Source organism: Bactrocera neohumeralis, chromosome 3, assembly GCF_024586455.1.
Source record: "Bactrocera neohumeralis isolate Rockhampton chromosome 3, APGP_CSIRO_Bneo_wtdbg2-racon-allhic-juicebox.fasta_v2, whole genome shotgun sequence".
Lineage (NCBI taxonomy): Eukaryota > Metazoa > Arthropoda > Insecta > Diptera > Tephritidae > Bactrocera > Bactrocera neohumeralis.
Window position 1 is genome coordinate 76646449 of NC_065920.1, and position 17018 is coordinate 76663466.

Consider the following 17018-nt stretch of genomic DNA (forward strand, 5'->3'; position numbering starts at 1 on the left):
TGATAATGAACTGTGTTTGCATTTCAATAGTTTTTGGATGGAATTTTAATGTTGTGAAGAAAATATAGCTTTGCATCCGCAAGGTAACTGAATGAAATCAGCTAATTTTTATATCTACTTAAATTTGCAGTTATCACTAAGTTTGTTTTAATTTTGCCGCTTTATGTTTAAGGGGTTACATGGATTTCCTAAGGTAAAAACAGCCTTTCTTTTACAATTTTTTTCTCATATAAGAAATGGAGTACTTTAAAAGAAATATTATATAATATTATTGTTACAAAAATACACTATTAACAAAGAAATTCTGAAATTTTTAAAAAAAATTCTTTAAACTCGACCATTGCGATGCCCCCTCGGAAAAAAGACGCGCCCGGGTTGGCAGGATAACTCCTTACAGGATTATTTAAAGTGGAAAAATACGTGTTTTAGTTAAAACTTTAACTTTAAAGTTGGACTAAGGAAAAAAACTGAATATTGGATTTTTGGCAGCCATTTATATACAAAAAATTTCAGCGAAAATTTCGGGACATTTTTTTTCCAATCGTCCAAGTCTTTAAGAACTGTATCTTAAAGACCTGTGTAAAATTTAATGAAGATCGGTTGATTAGTTCTCGAGAAATCTTGCCAACCGACTTCAAAAACACAGTTTCGAGAAAAACGCTTTTAAAGGCGGCGCACTTAGCCTAGCTAGCTTCGAGCGCACAAGTTCCCAAGGCTGTATCTCCGAAACTACATATTACTTGGATCAACTTGAAAATTTTGGGCAATATTCTAGAGGTGTTGGAGAACTTAAAAAGACAAAAAAAATCTGATTTTTCGAAACAAACAAGTATGGAAGGGCTAAGTTCGGATGTAACCGAACATTTCATACTCTTGCAGCTTGCTAGAACCAAAACCGTGGAAATACCTTCGGGTGCATATTTTTGGCATTACACTATAGTATGTATGTATATTCAATATTATAATACTGTGCCCAAAAAATAAAATGATTGTATTTATTTTGAAAATTCTTTATTTATTCTTCCAAATCAATTTCATCCCCTTCAAAGTAATCCCCTCCCGATGCAATGCACTTATGCCAATGAATTTTCCAATCTTCGAAACACTGGTTGTAGTCACTTTCCGGGATGGCCTTCAGTTCCGTCTTCGCTGCGGCTTGAATCTCCTCTATCGTATAAAAACGGTGTCCCCGGAGCGGTCTTTTGAGCTTGGTGAACAGCCAGAAGTCGCACGGCGCCAGATCAGGTGAATACGGTGGTTGCGGAACGATATGGGTTGAGTTTTTGGCGAAATGATCACGAATTACGAGGGCAGTATGGGATGGTGCATTATCGTGGTGTAAAAACCAAGAATTGCCTTTCCACATTTCCGACCTTTTTAGGCGGATAGCGTTACGCAAACGACGCATAACATTCAAATAATATTCCTTGTTGACTGTTTGACCGGTTGGAAGGAAATCATAATGCACAACACCACGATAATCGAAGAAAACAGTCAACATGACCTTGATTTTTGAGCGACTTTGGCGCGATTTTTTTGGTCTCGGCTCTCTTTTGGCACGATATTCGCCCGATTGATCGGTTGTTTCGGAGTCGTAAGCATAGATCCAAGTCTCATCGCCAGTTATAAAGCGTTTCATGACACCTAGGTAGTTCAATGTTTTCGGTACCAGTGGAGATTTGACGCGCACGAGGCCCAAAACATCCTTCAAAATGGTATTGGCTGAGCCTTTCGATATGCCAATCGACGGTTTTTCAACACCAAATCTTTGATTTGTTGAACGTGAGCTTCGTCGGTTGAGGTTGATGGTCGCCCTGGACCTGAACCTGGATTTCTTATTTTTTGGGCACAGTAGTATATATCTTACATATACATACATACAGTATGTAGCCAAATGGAAGCTTGAATATCTTGTATTAGGTATATGGGAGATGTACATGCGATATAAAGTCAGCGGGAAGTTCGAACATCTTTATATTAGGTAAATGGGGTCTAAATGAATTATTGATCCGATCCAACCCATTTTTTATATACAATACTATTATTAAAAAAGGATTATCTCCAAATTTCAGTTTTTCGGAAATAGCGGTCAAAATTTTTTCATTCTATGTGATATAAATAGACTGAAAAAATTTTTAAAATCAGACCAAAACATTTCAGTAATTTTTGATCATAATGTGGACACCTCAAAAGCAATATTCATGGCAATTTTATCTGGATACATTGCTGGGTTTTAGATTTGTATACTGGAAAGTGAAGGAATCATATAGAACTTGAAGTGTTATATAGGAAGTAAAGGTGGCTTTCGCTTGGTTTCGCCCATTTTTGCACCGTGTCATAACGTCCACTTTTTAAAGATTTCAAATCTCTCAAAAAAATTTAAGTTTTGTGTGTTGATTTGGAACTTAGTCATATCTCTTTATAGGTTTTCGATTAATAGCGTTTTCTGGGAGTGGCAATGAACCGATCACACCCATCTGCACATCCTATCCTCCATAGATGCCAAGAAATATGTGTACCAATTTCCATCAAGATAACTCAATTTTTCCTCAAGATATCGCTTGCACGGCCAGACGCAAACTGGGATTTCGACTCGTCTCGTCAACTTCATTATTTATATATACATATTAAACCTTATACCTAACGCTATTATTTTTAGGTAATACAAACAACCGGGATTTCGCCTAAATTTTGGTTGTTTTTTTTCTGCGAAAATCCAGTACATCATTGTATGGAAAATTTTGTACAGGATATGGAGAAAAAAATTTATAATGATCTGATTACTTACCTAAACCACTTCTTTTTCTTCTTTATTGGCGTAGACCGCTTACGAAGTCAAAGCCGAGTTAACAACAGCGCGCCAGTCGTTCTTCCTTTTCGCTGTTTGGCGCCAATTGGAGATTCCAAGTGTATTTTTTTTCCACATTTCCGCCAGCTATTTTCTTTAAAGAGCTTGACCACAATCTGCTGTTGACAGCTTTTCCTTACTGCCATGTGACGCATACTTGTTGAAACTCATCAGCTGATTCGAAAAAAATTTAGTTGACGGTTTCAAAAAATCGAGTTTTTTTAATGCCTTATTAAATTCTACAACACCTCTAGAATATTGTCCTAAATTTTCAAGTTGGTCCAAGTAATATGTACAAGGTCAGTCACAAAAAAACAGAATTTTTTAAATATAACTGTTTCTGGTGGCGCCACCTATTGGTGGTTATATGAAATATAAAGCTTGATCTCTTGTTGACATTTCGTAAATATTTTAAGACAATTGGATAACTACAATCGATGTTATCGATCAAAAAGTGACAGCAGCTTTTGGTCATCGGTCGTAAAATGCAAAGAGCAAATATTAAATTTTGTTTTAAACTTGGGAAAACGTTTACTGAAACATTTCAAATGATGAAAAAAGTTTATGGTGATCAGTGCCTATCCCGTAGTAATGTGCATGAGTGGTTTAAGCGATTCCAAGAAGGTCGTGAGGACCTCTGTGACGATCAGAAGTCGGGCCGGCCAAAATCAGTGATTACCCAAAACAATATTGAAAAGTGCAGGAATTAATTAAGAATGAGCCCAAATCTTCTTTACGTTACATGGAAATGGAGTTAAATATCACCGAAGACTCCATTCATCGCATTTTGATAGATAAATTAAGTCTACGGAAGGTGTGCTCCAAGTTTGTTCCGCACAAATTGACTGAAGAGCAAAAATTGCTACGAATCCAACATTGTAAGTATTTGATTAAGGAGTCGAGAACGGACATAAACTACAAATATTCGATTGTGACTGGTGATGAAACGTGGTGCTTTCAATATGATCCCGAAACCAAACGTCAAAGTGCCGAATGGAAGCATCCAGACGAGCTATCACCGAAAAAAAGTCGTCTTCAGAAGTCAAAAATAAAGACAATGCTGATTTGTTTTTACGATTCCGAGGGTATTGTACACCGAGAGTTCGTCCACCAAACGGCCAAACGATTAATGCTGTGTTTTACCTTGGTGTTATGAAGCGTCTTTTGTCACGCATTCGTCGTGCTCGACCACAATACCGTAAGGCAGGGTCCTGGCGCCTGTTGTCACTGATTTTTTGACAAAAAACTCGATATTAACCATTAATCACTCACCCTACTCACCTCATCTGGCACCCTGTGATTTTTACCTATTTGGAAAACTTCATTTGCCCATGAAAGGACACTGGTTTCAGGACATTTCAGCTATCCAAAAGGCGACGACCGATATTCTCAAGAGCATTCCGAAAAATGACCTTAAACACTCATTTGAAGTGCTAATTGACCGGGCAAAACGCTGTAACGAAGCACAAGGAAACTACTTTGAATAAAAAAATATAACTTTTGAAAAATATTAAATTTCTGTTTTTTTTTTAACAGTCCTGTTACGTTTGCAACAGACCTTGTAGTTTCGGAGATACAGCCTTTAGAACTTGTGCGCTATAAGCTAGGAAGGCTAAGTGCTCCATCTTTAAAAGCGTTTTTCTCAAAACTGTGTTTTTGAAGGCGGTTGGCAAGATTTCTCGAGAGCTACTAAACCGATATTCATTAAATTGTACACAGATCTTTGAGAAAAAATTCTTAAAGACTTGGACGAGTGATTTTTTTCGATTACATCCATTTGAAAAAAAAATGTTGCGAAATTTTCACTGAAATTTCTATTTTTTGTGTATAAATGTCTGCCAAAAATCCAATTTTCAGTTTTTTTTTCGTCCAACTTTAAAGTTAAAGTTTTAACTAAAACACGTATTTTTCCACTTTAAATGATCCTGTAAGGAGTTATCCTGCCAACACGGGCCCATCTTTTTTCCGAGGGGTCGCCGGAAATGGCGTCGCAATGGCCGAGTTTAAAATATTTTTTCCAAAAATCTCAGAATTTCTTTATTATTAGTGTAAGTTTGTAACAATAAAAATTCTAATGAAATATTTCATTTTTTTTATGAGAAAAAATATTTTGAAAAAATTCTGTTTTTTTTACCCTAGGAAATCCAACTAACCTCTTAAGTTTCATCTATGGGGAAGGTTGAGGTTATTGCAGCAGTGAAAGAACTTTACTTTGAGCGTCGTCGTAAAATATGTAGAAATATTCCCAAGCTCGCCTTTGTTAGAACTCTATATTTAGTAAATTCTTTGGTTTCTGCCTGTCTTCTGTTATATATTATTTATTTGGGTTTTCCCAGAACTCCTCCAAACCAAAGATTTTTGATCGAACTCAATGTCTTCTAAATATTTTGTCTGGTGGTGGCTTCGGTTTCGAAGGTCAGTTCTGTGGTCGATTAATGAGCTATGAAAGGCTAAATAAAATGATAAGAAAAGAAATAGCAGCGTTCAAATACATTGACCTAGGCAAATGAAAATGAAAACATTATAATTAATATATTTGGCATAAAGTCTGTTTGTGTAACGAAAATATGAGTTTTGAATGCATCCAACCACCTCTTTAGGTCTCGAAAGACATTGACCTCTTAAATTATATTTTTTCATACGGAAATAAAAAGGAGTCAATTGGTGGTTGGTTTTCCTCATTTCTTGAAATTTAACTGGCAAAACAATAGTTATATACCACTCAGAATTCACTGTTCTGCGTTGATCTAGTGCTATGGTTGCGACTTGTCCAGTTTTTCCAAAAGGCAACCCACACAGATGACTGCTGTTTACTTCCGGACCTGTCACGATGTCATAGACTTATTTCGAAGCACCGTTAACGTATTCATTTAAAATTTCTCTCGACACGAGCGTTTTTGTGAAATTGACAAATTGTTTGGGTTCCAACGAGAAAAAAAATTCTAGAAAGAAATGTTCAAGCAATATGGAATGTATGGCAGTCCCACTAATATAATACGATATGTCACAAGACGATCTTGCAATATCAGTTTGCGCACAAAATCAATAGTTTCTGGAACCACACCCGATTTTGGACGATCTTATTAAAGTTCGTCTTGATACTTGATGAAGCTTCATCCCTTGATGAGTTAATCTAGGTCGAAAATAACAAATGTTCACGATTTAATTCCATTTTTGGGTAGAGAAGAATATTTTAAGTGAAAATATCCAAATTTACGATCAAGTTGTGAGTTGCCAGATTAAAACACTAGTGTTGCAAAATCCCGAAATGGCAACCTAGCAATTGAAACGATTCTATTAAATATAGGCAATAAAAGACTCACTGTTAATATGGCGAAACCCTCTCTCACATTTTGACTATTATATAGGTAGGAAAGTCAACCGAGGCTTCGAAAGTCTTTATATTAGGTATATGTGAGTTACGGGAAGTATTTTGATACAAGGACACATAACTATCGGAAAAAGTATATGTCTAAATTTCAATAACATAATATCTAAAAGTTTTAGGACTGAAAAAGTTGTTGTCCAATTTCGACTGTTTTTAAACGTGATATAGCCCATATTATAGGCAGTACTTGAGCAACATTTTTTTTGTAAACTGAAAAGTAAAACAATTTTTTATAATTTAAATTTGTGATAAATGAAGATTGCGGGTTTGTAGCTTGCACAGCAGGTGATATACAGACCTTTACCCGGAATACAACCCGTCTCATCAAACTATTATTTCTTAGTTATATATATATATATATGGAATAACTCGAAATCTATCTCCTATAGTTTTAAGTATTACAAACAACCTTTAGTGAAGCAAAACTGTTATATTCTTTGTGGGCGTGGTCCCGTCCTCTAATAAATTTAATGTAGATATCTCCTAAATTACTAAAGCTACCAACCAGATTTGCTAAGCGCAAATGTTAAGAACTACCGACTTCGAAAATGGATGAAATCGGAAGATAACACCGCTCACTCTCCATATAACGGTACTGTTCAAAACTACTAAAAGCGCGATAAATCCATAACTAATTACGCCAGAGACATTAAATTTTACCTCCGAAATGGTATGAGAGCGCTTTACGGGAGCCGGTGTGAAAATTGGACGATGGGCGTGGTACCACCCACTTTTTTGTGAAATCCCATATCTCGGGATTCGACTGACCAGTTTCGACCAAATTTAGTACTTCTAGCATTCTTCTTATGTTTTTATGTCACAGTATGAAAATGAGCGAAATCGGACTGCCAAAACGTCTTCTTTCCATATGAAGGGTTTGTCCGGAAAGTAATAGGACTGAGTCGATTTAAAAAAATGTATTGAACCAATCGTTACAATTCTTTAAAAACTTTTAAAATAGGCTCCTTTCTGCAGCCAGCGCGATTTCCAAGCATTGAAGGCGCCACAGAAGGCATTTTCCGGAATATCCTTGAGAGCCGAGGTGCATGCTGCTTGGATTCCCTCTGCCGTCTCAAAATGTTTGCCTTTCATCGGCCTTTACAGGCAAGTCCGAGTTGTCACATCTGGGCTGTAGAGCGACTGCGTTGCGATGCCGGTTTTGGTTAGGAAGCTGTTCACAAGAAAAGTGGCGTGAGCGGGCGTTGTCGTGTTCCAACTTCCAAGCGATGTCTTGTCCGATTGCCGGACTTCGTTTGAGTCTCCTGAAGACATCCACGTAAAACTTGGCGTTGACGGTTTGTTCAGGAAAAACAAATTCATGGTAGACGATGCCTTCGTTGTCAAAAACAGTGAGCATCGTTTTCACTTTAGTTTTGCTCATTTTTCCCTTTTTTGGGCGAGGAGATGTATGCCACTCGGAAGATTGCCTCTTTGTCTCGGGATCATACTCAAAGATCCATGACTCATCGCCTGTGATACTCTGCATTTTCGGCTTGCACCACTCACACAAACACTTCGCGCGAAAACGTTTGTCCTGACTCTCCAGGTGGTCGGAGACAACTGACCAGCCTCGTATGTTAGCTAGGAACGCCCTCTACCGAATGAAGTCGGTGCACGCAGCCCCGAAGTAAAGTCGCGGCGGAAGAAAATCAGTTCTGTCACTTTCCGGCCAAACCCTGTACATGTTTTCGGAGTCCTTTTTAATTTAATAATGTTACAAAATTCGTTATAATGACTATTCTCCTGGTACGACTTCGTTACTCCATCTCTAAATAAAGCAAATAGATTAGGTGATTTTCTTACACATCAGCAACTATGTATATGTATGAAATATATAGTGAACTGTGGGAAAAATATTTTTAAACTGTATGATGAAGTACTCTAGAGAAATGTTTCAAGGAAGTTTGACTGAGATAACTTAGTTTTTGGTTTAGTTAGTATATCATTTTATAGTATTTTGTTGGTATGGTAATGGCTTGATTTGGTCCATCCGCAACACCAACCTTTTCAGAGCGTCAAGGAACACGTGTGCAAAGTTTCAGCAAGATGGAGATTTTATGTGGAACCAAATTGAACACAGCGTGCGAAATTTGATTGAAATTAATTCAGCAAACAGCGTGACATGACATTTGTTTTATGAAGGTAATTTAATTTCTATATTAATTATTCGCATTTTTAAATTTTTAAATAGATATTTTATTTTTGAGTTTCTGGTTTCTTAGATGTAGGCTCTCAGTTCAATGAGCTCAAATATTTTATCCATAAACCAGGTTTTTTGAAATAAACTCATGATCCGAACACTATAACATACATTTTTTGAATGTTCTGTATACACAGATATAATTTTTAATCTGATCAAATATCGATTTTTGGCAGGCAAAAATGACTGGTAATATTTAACAAGTTTTAATGTTGTCATTTTGTTACTTTTGGATTTTTTTCTTGACCAATCGCTCATTGTAAGGACAATATCTTTTAGAGAGAGTTTTTTTCTGGAGTAACTTTGATTTAGCGCCTTCGGAGATCACACGGAACAGAAATGCCTCAAAAGTTTTACCTTGTTAGCATACTAAAGACTCGTTACAAGAACTTGGCTCCGATTGTTCAGTTTGTATGGCAGTTGTATGCTACAGTTATCCGATCTGACTTTCTTCGTTCGCGTACCTACAGACAGACGGATGTGGCTACACCGACTCAGCTCGTCACGCTGATCATTTAGATTTGCACTCGTGGCCACGCAAACCTTACCACTATACTTTCTTAAATTTTTTTTCGGACTTTTTCGTTCGTTCGGGATTTTCTTCAATTTTGCTTTTGTTTTATGTTTTTAGTAAGCTTAAGTAAACTAATATCGGTGTTCTGCTTGAGACGATTGTCTCATGTCTCTAATTGTCGCAATTATGTATATGATCCAATTATTATTATAGTTTTTAATTTTTTACGTTTAATGAGTAAAACACAAATTAGCTTTTCTGTGCTTATACAAAAGCGGCCGATTTTGTTGTTTTTAAAGTGACACAACTACTAAACTTCGTGTTTCAATTAAATAAAGTTAAATATAAATTTCAAATAGAGTGTTAATGAAATTAAATTAAAAAAATAAAAAAATATAATTTTTTCATCGCATATCAGTCTCTTACATTTCGAGCTAATTTTGCAAAGTTCACTAACTTTCAAATGATTTTGTCTATAGCTGAATGTGTTTTGTTTTTAATTTTTAATATTTTTGATTTAAAACATGTCATTAACTTATTTCTAAATAAAATATTTCTATACCGCCAAAAGTACCGCTATAAAATGTAGTCAAATATGCACCGTACTTGAAAATTTTGAGTGGTAAGATTTGGTTTTGGCCACAAGTGTACATATATACATTTTATAGGGTCTCCGACGTTTCCTTTTGGGTATTACAAACATCGTTGCAAACATAATATAACCTGTTCAGGTCAAAATTTGAATTATGTTTTTTTTTTTAAATTTCCGAAAATCGCTTTGTTTAGTCTAGCGTAGCCTTTAATTTAGGGCAACTGTTTAAAACTAGAACTTTCAATTTCATAACACTACTCCATACCAAACAACTTCGCTGAATTTGAAGATAAAACTGTTTTGCTCTACTGTCGCTATTACCCAAAGCACTACAAACCTACAACAATATATATGTACATACTTACATACATACATTCGTACAAATGTACATACACGAACACAAGTGCCTACAAACACCAACAACGGAAATGTACCAACGCACAAATGACGAATATGAATCGGAAGTTGAAGCTGTTGACAGCAACAGAAACACGAACGCCTTGCCTCTGCAACAGCATCCGTCGCTGTTAACTAACAGTGTTGTACAAATGCACAAAGTTTGCGCAAATTCTGTGCGCCTATTGTTGTTGTTATTGCTAGAAATCGTGGCTTTGCAATTGCCGGTTGTTGTTTTAGTTGTTGTTGGCACACTTCGTGCGCATTGCTTGTTTTGAACGATTTCATCGGCAACAGCAACAGCAAGAACGGCAACAACAGCAGCAACATCCACAGCAGCTGTTTGCTCTGCAAGCGCTGCAGCATCCTCCGCAGTTGGCGTACGTTCAGTGCTTCAGTACCAATTCGGACGTCAGAGCAAACGGTAATCGGTCGGTAAATAAATAAAGTGAATTTTTCTTTACACATTTCAAGGAGTTGAAAGTGAAAACTCTGTGTTGCACGTGTAAATACAATTCGGCGTAAATTTAAATAAATGCAAATATTAAACATTGAATTTTTGCTTGCTACAGTGGCGTGTAAAATAAAAATATAAAAGTGTTGTGAACACACGAGCTAAACTATTTGTGCCGTTGTTGGTGTTCGGCAAATAAATGTAGCGGCATATATTCGCTGCTGAAGTTTAGTTAAATTTCGTTAGCAGCAATATACATTAATTTAAAATTAAAAAAATAAAATTAAAAAATTAAACTATAATAAGTGTCCGCTCACTAAATAGCAAAAGAAGTTGTACGAAAATTTTTTCGTGAAGTGTCGCACTTGCTTAGAAGTGCCAGCGCAAAGGGGCGTCAAGTCATTCGCGTCGCTGCGCTTCAACGATTCCTTCGCAGTCGTAGTGCGCTTGTGTGGGCGTCGTGCATGTTGATACGCGTGCATGCGTGCGGCGCTTTGTATTTTCGCGCATTTTCTCCTTTGCCAAACTGTTGATTGTGATTTGTCATGATTTTGTATGTACATTCGCGTCGCGTTTGATACACTGGGAGGTGTGTTAGAAAATTTCGTGTGTCACTGCTGTTATTATTTTCAATTTAAACTCGGCCTATTTGAGATTTTGGTGGCTCGTTGGCATTTCGCTTATTTTTGCTTGAATAAAGTGTGCTTTTTTACAACAATAAATGCGCAAGTCATTCGGCGAATTAAGTGAATAAAGTAAAGTGATAACAAAAGACGTAAGGATTTCTAATATTTTATGGTAAGCTGCAGGGATGATACATGAAATAAGAATTTTTAAATGTGTATAAATAATATAGATGATGTATGTACATCTGTATGTCATGTATGTATGTACTGGAAAAAAAAATATTCTATATTAATTTTTATATAAACATAAAATATGTTGCTATAAAAAAATAATAATAACATACTTATTTTCATCAAAAAACAAGAAACCACTTAATTTTGATCGGTCAGTTTGTATGACAGCTATATGATATAGTGGTCCGATCTGAAATATTTTTTCGGAGATTGTATAGTTGCCTCGAAAAATTATGCAGGCAAAATTTCGTGAATATATCTTGCCGAATAAAAAAGGTTTCCCTACAATAACTTATTTTGATCGAACAGTTTAGTGGTCCGATCTGAACAATTTGTTCGGATATTGAGCATAGCCTTTGACAATATCTTGTGCGCAATGCTGTGAAGATATCTTGTTAAATAAAAATAATTTCCATACAAGGACTTAATTTAGATCGATCAGATCAGTTTGTTTGTCAGCTACTTGTATATATGTATATGTATGTACGCTTTAAATAGAAAAGGACGTGTGCTAAACATCGCCGATCGTATAAGTATGTACATATATAGAGGTGGCTATGGAAAAAATAAACAAAAAAGTTGAATATAGACAAAGTTCAAAGCTCATGAAATTTCGTTCAAACAAAGTTTTTAAAATTAATTTAGTACAATTTCGATATCGTCTTTCTCTCACTTTACCGTTGTCCACATTTTTGCTGAGCACCCTCTTCATACTTAGCGAATTACTCGATTCAATGCGAAAATATTTCCGGAATCAACAGTTATTATTTGTTTATAATAAAATCCAACTTTAGTGATAAGGCGCACGCTTACAACATTGAATATAAATGTTCATACGTAAACAGAAAAGCTCAAGGTAATACGCTGATATTGTAGGAAATCGTTGGACTGACTGACTTGTTTGGAAAAAAAAGTTCAAATATAAGGGTGGCACTTAATGAAAGATTTTAAAAATAATAATTTTTTAAGAGTTGTTACTGACGCAGAGTGAGGTAATAAAAGAGTAGCCATTGAATCAAGCGGTGCTACTTGTATAGATAGTTAAGACAGTATGAGATAAAAATTTTGATTCTGCGACATGGAACAGGATCCAGAACATCTGATCCTGGATTGTCCAGCAATTTGCAGAAGCAGACTTAATGCCCTAGGTTCCATCTGCATGGACAGGGATCACAACACCTCAGTCGCACCGAACATGCTCGTGGAATTGTTCAGGATGCTGGACCTTGGTGACCATATGTGATATAGGGGAAGCCACAATAGACCGTAGATCGCAGTGCAAAACCTCAATCTTTACTATCTATGTGAGGAAAAGTATTGAGTATTTTTTTCGCCGCCAAGATTACACTTTAGAGTCCTAAAAATATTAAGTTTGTAACAGCCAGCAAGAATTATCTGAGATCCATGATCTTTGTGATTTGCTGGTGAACTTAGCCATGCCCGTCTTTCCGAAAATCGTTATAGCAGGATTCCTGCAGATATAAAATATGTGCGAACAATTAAATATTGAAAATCTTTTTGCACCTTTGAACTATTCAGTGATTGCTAGAGTAAGAAGAAGAGATCCTAAGAACAAAGGATAGAATTAAGACTATTAGAAATATTTTGTTACAACACATACATAATATACATTAGGTTAGATGGCTGATCATTCAAGTTGGCAGATGATAACACTTATACTGCTATGTACAGTCCTTTGTGATGTCAGATGAAAATACCTGTAATTGGTTATCAGCTGTCGACAAAGAGCTTTGAACATATCACATAATGTCCTTAGATACTATATTTCTTTTTCTGTTATCTCCCCTGGATCTCTAAAAGTATAAATAACGGGGGGTTTCAGTCTTAATCTGCTACAGAGAGGACTTAAAACACCTATATAGGTATGTACCTGTACACCTATATAGGTGTTTTAATGCTTATAACTTCGGCTTATATAATGATAATTTTTCTGTCTGGGCACTAGAGAGGTACCCTTAAAAAGCTCTGACCCAAATTCACCCAAAAGCATTAATATCTGCTACTAACTGAAGATATTTCATTTATCTTACTTAATAGTCTCTTAAGTCATTTATATTCAACAGTCTCTAGAGACGTTGTTAATTAGGTAATATAGGCTGCAAACCCCTTGTACCCTCTGCTAATGAACTCTGACCTTTTCTGTATTAAATCACTATTTTTATTATTTTTATTATTTTTAATGCCGTAATCCCTCTTAATAACTTGCAAAATCACTTGCCTTTATACAAAACACTTAATGACCGCCTACTGGAAAGCCCTGCAATAACAATAAAAAACAATAAAATTCATAAAAGTAATTGGTGCAAATTACAAACGTACTTAAATCGCCTGCCACAAACAAACCGAAAGGAAGCAAGGCAGCAAAAAGAGGCAAACGAAAGTGAGTAAGCAGGCAGGCAAGCAAAGAAATAAGTTAACAAGATGAAAAATTTACAACAATTGAAAAAAGTACATATAAAAGGGAAATAACTTGAAGTGGGCATTAAAATGGAATAAGGCATTAAGCGAGAAAACGAGTTGAAAAGCAACAACAACAAAGCAGCATAACGACATAGAATGTGAATAATAGAAGCGGCAGTGCAGTGAAATCCGGAAGTTGCCAAGCGGAGAAAGTAGCTGTGAACACTAAGTATGCCGGAAAATGAAATTTGTAAGCTGCCAGTCTTCACTCACATTCACACTCACACACATACTCACACTCACTCTCCCACTCAACGCTCACTTTATTCATTCAATGAAAATGCTACGCGCCGATGCTTGAGCATTTAGCCAACCTTAAGCATTTTAATTGAAAAGTCACAGCATGTAATTAAAGAAAGGAGAAGCAGCGTTGACATGCTGACAAGCTTAATAAAGACAAAGCGTAATAAAATAAAATTAACAAAAGGGAAACATCAAAAATAATGCCAAATAAAATTTAAAGGCAAACGAAAGGATATTCCTGTAGGACAGAGGGGAGGTGGTGCTATATTGTATGGCTTAAATTTCACGCTAGAGCGAGTGAGTTGAAGACTGGTTGTCTGGCAAGGAATATCTTGTAATGTTACATATTTGTATAACATGTTGGCTTAGGTCTAGTTGTACCTTGCCACGAAGTTTATAAAACCTAGAAGAAAACGACGGAGGCTTTATAAGGAAAAACATGGTCAGCGTGACGAGCTGAGCCGATTTAGCTATGTGTAAGGCCGTCTGTTTATACTTGAACTAGTACCTGAGTTTTTGAGTTATCGATCTGAACTTTTGCACTCATTCTTTTCTCATCAAAAAGCTGCTCATTTGTCGGAATCGCCGATATCAGACAACTATGGCATATAGCTGCCTTACAAATTGAGATCACACTCTAGTCCTTGTGTGGAAAACTTTTATCAGAGATTATTATTCAAGACATCTTTACAATCTCCGAAGAAATCAAAGTGAGAATAGCTTATTAAGAACGAAAGAAGATACCAGCTTTGACTGCACCAAAGTTATGGTACCCTTCACTGGTACTTTGCTTTTAACATAAAGGGGTATAAAAGGACCTCGACTAGATAGCTATATGTCACAGTGGTACAATCTCAACAATATGTTCGTACTTGATTTAGATGGGTCAATTTGTATGGTAGCTATATGATATCGTAGTAGGATCTCTTTGATTTTCGAAGATTGTAGGGATGTCCAAAATAATAATCTCTGGTAAATTTCGTGAAGATACCTTTTCAAATAAAAAAGTTTTTCATACAAGGACTTATTTAGATGGGTGTATATGAGCGCTATAGGATATAGTAGTCCAATTTGAATAATTAGTTCAAAGGTTATGGAACCGTTTTCTATAATAATCCATGCCAAATTTAATGAAAATATCTTCTGAAAGCAAAAAGTTTTTTAAAGAAGAACTTGATTTTAATCGACTCGTTCGTATGACAGCTATATGATATCGTGGTTCGATCTAATTGAAATATTACAATACCTGAAATCCTCAATATTCTACTACTAATCTAAGCTGTTCCAAAACGTACTCAGAGTTTTAAGAGGTTCTGATATTCTTCATTAAGTAGTGTTTTGAAATTCAACTTTTCCAAATAAGCTCTCTTCTCTTAGTGACAAGTTTTCGAATCAAAACCAGTAACTGACATTGAATATTAGTCTTTGATATCGAACTATCTGGAACCGTGCTTGGATGCACCCGGATACCAGCTTAGAACATTGTCTCCGATAAGGAGATACAGATATGTATACTTTTAGTTAACACTTGTTTCTCCAAATTCTTTCTGCGCAGGGTCTTCATCTAATGCCCGGCTGACTTCGCATACTTTCCCCTTTTTAGGTATTATTTATCTAGAAATATTTCAGCTTTTAGGTTTATAATATACTAAAACTGTCTTAAGAGCTTTTCTCTCTCCGGTAAGCTTAAATTAAAACAAACACAAACATACAGAGAAAAGAAGATACATAACATACGAACAAACTGCTAAAAGACTTAATTTCCTATCTCTTAAAAAGTTTTGCTTTAAATACTCATAGGAGCGAGTCTTCACAGCTTTATTGCACAATTTCCTAACGTGTAGCATACTTACTTGTGTGTGTGTCTTTGGAGTGAAATGTGTTCGTATTTCCCTTAAGTTTTCAACAGTTTCCACACACACACACACACTCTCTCTCTATCTCTGTCTATGCGTCTTACTCAACTCACTTGATCTTTTCTTGTTTTCCTTGCAGTTGCTCATAATATAGCAGTTATCTGCATTTACTTCACCATTGTTTACATTAGTTTGTGATGAATTGAGTTGTTGCTTGGCGAGGGTCATGGAAACTTTGCGTATGCAGCTTGTTGTTTGCCAATTCGCCCATCTAGTTGCATTTAGGGACGACTCGTCTGGGGATCGCCCCACTATCGAGTGCATTGCGTCAAGTGAGGGAGTTGCAATTTGTTTACAATCTGTGGCTATTGATGCATGGGATTAAAAGTAAATTGACTTAAGCTCTTCTCACAATTTGTTGCGGGAGGTCATTAAACTTTTAGTATTGTATAATGGCTAATAAAAGGCAGTAAAATGTATTAAAAACAGCGATATCCGTTACTCATTAGATAGCGTTAGGTTGGACTGCTTTGCAGCACAAATTGGTATTATGTTAAGAAAAATCTCATAGAAATTAAATTTCTGTTCAGTGGCAAATTTAAAGTGATTTAAAGTCATGTAGGGTAAGTCATAAAGACTTACAACATGCATTCATTATGCCTAAATTATGTGTGAAGATGGGTCCAAACTGTATGATAGAGTGGGAGGTGCTTTTTTTCAGTAAAAAGCAGCTGGTTTCACAATGGGTCTCTAAAACTTCTTTTTGTGCGTCGTCAAACATTCACTCTAGCCACCTACACAAGCCTGAATTGCAAGTATTTTTACAGAAGCTTAGGTTGCATGAAGTTAGGTAAGGTTCTTATTTCGAAAAATATATCGAAAAGATCATATTGGGTCTATAGTTCTATATTCGTTCGTTTTCTTTTCGAAAGTTGGACGTTTATTTGAGACAAACATGTACAACAATTTTTACATCTCAAAAGATCTGGCTTGGCGGCCAACAGTAAATCAATCCAATTTTTTACAGAATATCCTGATACGATCCGTATTCCAGTGTGGGCATTCTGCCCGGAACTGTATACTGGCTTAAAGTGAGGAAAGAAAAACTTCACAGGAACTTCTTTGCATATGGTTTTTAAACGGTCTTACACCATTAGATCAAGCGTTGGCAATTTCGAGAATTTCT

General features: G+C 36.0%; 1 protein-coding gene across 1 annotated transcript in view; it reads left to right on the plus strand.

Annotated features, from left to right (window-relative positions):
- The first annotated feature begins 10355 nt into the window (after window positions 1–10355).
- LOC126753582 (interference hedgehog) overlaps window positions 10356–17018 on the plus strand; it is a 239384-nt gene continuing 232721 nt past the window's right edge. The window contains exon 1 of the mRNA XM_050465133.1: window positions 10356–11190. The gene's annotated coding sequence lies outside the window, so the exon portion shown is untranslated. The remainder of the gene's footprint in view (window positions 11191–17018) is intronic.